This window comes from Cryptomeria japonica, chromosome 8 (genome assembly GCF_030272615.1).
Source record: "Cryptomeria japonica chromosome 8, Sugi_1.0, whole genome shotgun sequence".
NCBI classification, from domain to species: domain Eukaryota; kingdom Viridiplantae; phylum Streptophyta; class Pinopsida; order Cupressales; family Cupressaceae; genus Cryptomeria; species Cryptomeria japonica.
The window spans coordinates 576,394,408-576,398,620 of NC_081412.1; the positions used below are offsets into that span (position 1 = coordinate 576,394,408).

The window sequence follows — 4,213 nt, forward strand, 5'->3', positions numbered from 1 at the left end:
TAATGTAATAAGACAAACATTATTTAGATTATTTCTTACATTTCTCGATCTCATCATCTATGATTGTAACTTGTTATAATATGCATGAGCTTATAAGATTGTTCAATCATTTTGACTAATGTAATAAGACAAAGTTATGTAGAAGGTTGGGAATGCACTGTTGATTTGGACTTGTCACACACAAGGTGTAACAAATATAACTTGACTATCCTTTATCCATTGTGCTTGTTCTTACCTTGTTCACGTCTTCAATGATTTTACCCTATCATAAGTGATCCATACAAAATATTCAAACAATTGGCAACATTGGAGGTTTAAGTCAAAACAACTATTTCTTGAAGGTACAAAGTTTTTGTTTGAGATGTTTTGATGCATAATTTCACAAGGCCTCCTATAGAGGACAACCTATCTCACATAGAAGCTAGCTTGTCTTTAGTGCCTAATTGTTTCACTTGATATCAAAGCCTCATCAATCTATTTTTGTAAATTCTTGTACTAAATTTTTATATAGCAATATAAGACTTTATTGTTGGAGATAGTTTAATCATGTTTTTGTAGAATGGGCTATCAAACATGCAAAGATGACAAATTTCAACATGCATGAATTTATGTGCTAATAACTAAGATTGGATGTTGAATTTATGATCTTAAATGAGAAGTATATGGTATATCAAACAAGCAGAAATTCTCAACTTACAAACTGTGAACATCTGCAATTGATGACAAATAAAATTTTGATGGTGAAAATTTCAAATTGTTGGAACATGATAGTTTTTTCAAATATCCAGATCATGAAGAGTGTTACAATTTTTAAAGATTATCTATATCAATGATAACAACGAAATTTAAGTTGCTAGATGTTGTCAATAGACTCTTGATGTGCTAGTGAAGTATAAATGAACTCATTAAAAACCAATTCTTATTAAGTAAAAAGCCTCAATATCATACTCTCATATCAAACTTAAATGACTATGTAAATCTGATAGAATGCTAGAAAACCCTCTAAGTTAACAAAGGTAGAAAATGCATACTCTCATATCAAATTTAAATGACTATAAAAATCTGATAGAATGCTAGAAAATCCTTCAAGTTAACAAAGGTGGAAAATCCTCTAAGTTAACAAAGGTAAATGGAGATGCGGGGTATCGATCCCCGTACCTCTCGCATGCTAAGCGAGCGCTCTACCATCTGAGCTACATCCCCAACCACTTCGGCTGCTTTTATCTAAGCTGTGTTTTGAAAAAGACATCAGTGCTGCAAACGAAACAGAGAAACGAGCAGAACCCAGTAGTCAACACTTAGAACATGCGACGAGCCACACCAATACAACACTTCTGTCTTATTGCGTACTTGTAGACATTAATGAGCGCATAACGTGCAGTGAGTAATAGGTAAATTCTCAAAGGAGGAAAATTTCAAAAATTTGGAAGGGAAAGAGGGAGTATAAAAATGCTAATCAAATAGTTACTTCCCTCCCTTCAGCTTTTCTTGTTGTGGCAGAAATTCTTTATAACATTAATTCCAATAGAATTATAACTGCGGTTTGTAAATTGTTGGAATCGATCTCAATGGGAATTCTTATCAGTTATAGTATATAGGGTCATAAAGAGTAAATTTAACTACAATTAGCCTAGGTATAGCTTACAGGGTATTGAATTTATATATCTGATCTGCCCCTCGCCATGCTAGTTAAAAACTCAAAGCATATCTGATTAGGATTTTCCCTCGATCGACCAAACTGTGGTCCTTTCTAGACTCACCGTGAAGTGAAAAACTTTCTATGCTTTTGTTGGTGTTGCTAGTGTCTTCCTAAGATCTAGCGTGTTTTGCAGGTCGAGACTTAAGATACATTCATATGTAACATATATCAGTGTAAGTATGTTTCTCAGTGTTTTATCCAGTTCCAAAAATATTAGATGTTACTTCATGAATCACATGGTTCATCGTTCGTCGTAACCCATCCTAGACTCTAGATCACTCTACTTCTATTACATGAAGTGAGAGCAATTGTTTAGGAGCACTGATATTTTTTTAGGTAGTTATTTGTACTGGTAGAAATAATGGGGCTTTTGGTTTTGCACTCAATTTGAAAGATAGAGTTGAGTTTTTCATTACATCACCTCTAACCCTCTTTAATTCACTATGTTAAAATGGCGGAGTAGTCTTTTGGAACTTGAGGACTCAATCAATCGCTTTTACACATAAGTTGTGCTACATTAAGAGTGGTTGAAGGAAGGGGATATTCTTTTAGAGGAGGAAGACAACTTTTAAGAGCCCTAAAAGAATTAGGAGCAAGGAAGAGAGTAGTAAAATGATCCAAAGGACCAGGAAGGTGTCTTAAGAAGAAATACACTTACTAGATTGCAAAATACTCAATTTGTGTGATCTTTGTTAGAAACATCGTATTTAGCATATGCGAATTTATGTATGACATGTTATTTAAGACTATTATGCATTCCTTGCCTCGCCCACATCCCAGTACCCGCTCGCCTACATTGTCGCCCATCCCCTACTAAACATCACATTCAATTATCATTAGAATTAGTATGATAGATACAAATAAGTCATATTTTAAAAAATGTAACAAATAGAATAATGTTTGGTAAGTAATCTACTTATTGTTGATGAACAAATAAGTAACAAATAAGTCATATTTTAATAAATTTAGTAAATAGAATAATGTTTGGTAAGTAATCTATATATTGTTGATGAACATAGCTTAGTGTGGTTAGAGTTTATGTCCTCATGATGTATTATAAAATATTTGAAAAGGGTTGACGCTAGGATTTATGTTTTATTTGTACTATTGTCATTTGCTAGTACCAAAATGAATAATTGTATCAAACAAAACTATGTATAAGATAAATTAGAGTGATTCTGGTATATAATTATGTAGAGTTTTGACAATGATGAGAAACTCTAAAAAAATTTATACTAGAAGCATTATAATTCATTCAAATGGATTTTGGAAATATCATGTTTTATGGAAAGGTTGTTTATGTAATCTTTTTTGACAACTAAGTAAATGCATTTGTTTACCAACTTATCATTTGATATGAGCATTGTGATAGAGTTTAAAGATACTCTACTTCCAAGAATTTTCTAGTATTGAAAACCCCATTTAGGTGTCCTTAAACAAATGGTTTTTCAAATCCATATGGGATTGCTACTTATTAAATTCTAATGGATGCATGCAAACAAGATTAACATCGAATTCTTACAATTCAATGATAGTTATATGATATGAAAGTTTATATATATACTTGATCCATTAACCTAGCAATGTATGACATAACTATACTTATATGACCACTATTTGCATGAGGACGAGTCTAACAAATATTTTAATTACTAGAAAGAGGTCTAGTGCTTAAACACAAAGAGGTTGTTTGTTCATTTTAGACTATCTTATGGTATAATCTCTTGCAATAATGGTATGAATATAGTTAGAGGAAATATTATTTGGATTGTACCTTATAAGGCATAAATGTAATGAGGCATGTACATTATATATATTGCTATTTTAATTATTTATCTCTTTATCAATGATTGCAAGTTGTTATATTATGTCATGTGCAAGGTTGAGAATGCACTATTTGAATTGAAGGCTTATTGTAACAACTAAAACTTGACCTTGACATTTTCTCTAGTACTTGTTTTTATTTTGTTCATGCCTTATAATGATTGTACCTATAATCATGCAAGTAAAAAAAAAAAAGTAAGAATTGAAACACTAGTAAAAATAATACATACAAACCTTTCATAAAGTGCTAATAACTTTGCTCTTGATAAAATAATGCCTACGTGTCTATCGTTTTTCTAGACAACATTTACCTAATTAAATCTAGATCCACATTCTTGAAAGGTGATGGGTTTGATCTCTATTTATAGTACTTGAAAGAAATGGATGAATGACTAGGATTGAATCTTAGATTAAGGGCTTATATCATCAAAGATGGAGTGGATGAGGATAAGTGACAACTAGTATTAGTCAAATAGCTCATTTATTTATTTATTCTTCTTAAAAAGTTAATTAATTTGATTTACCACGATTTATTAAATTCATTATGGATAACGAAATATTTTTTTATTTTGAATATTTGTAAAAAGTAATTTATATAAATTAATTAAATAATAAAGATTATTTAATCATTATTATTTTGATAAAGTAGATTAAGAATTAATTTATGTATTAATTAATCAATAGATGAAC

At 30.6% G+C, this 4,213-nt stretch overlaps 1 non-coding gene across 1 annotated transcript; it reads right to left on the reverse strand.

The window, feature by feature from the left end:
* Nucleotides 1-1,130: 1,130 nt before the first annotated feature.
* Nucleotides 1,131-1,203, reverse strand: TRNAA-AGC (transfer RNA alanine (anticodon AGC)). The gene has a single exon. It is a non-coding gene; the product is annotated as a tRNA-Ala (tRNA).
* Nucleotides 1,204-4,213: the final 3,010 nt, after the last annotated feature.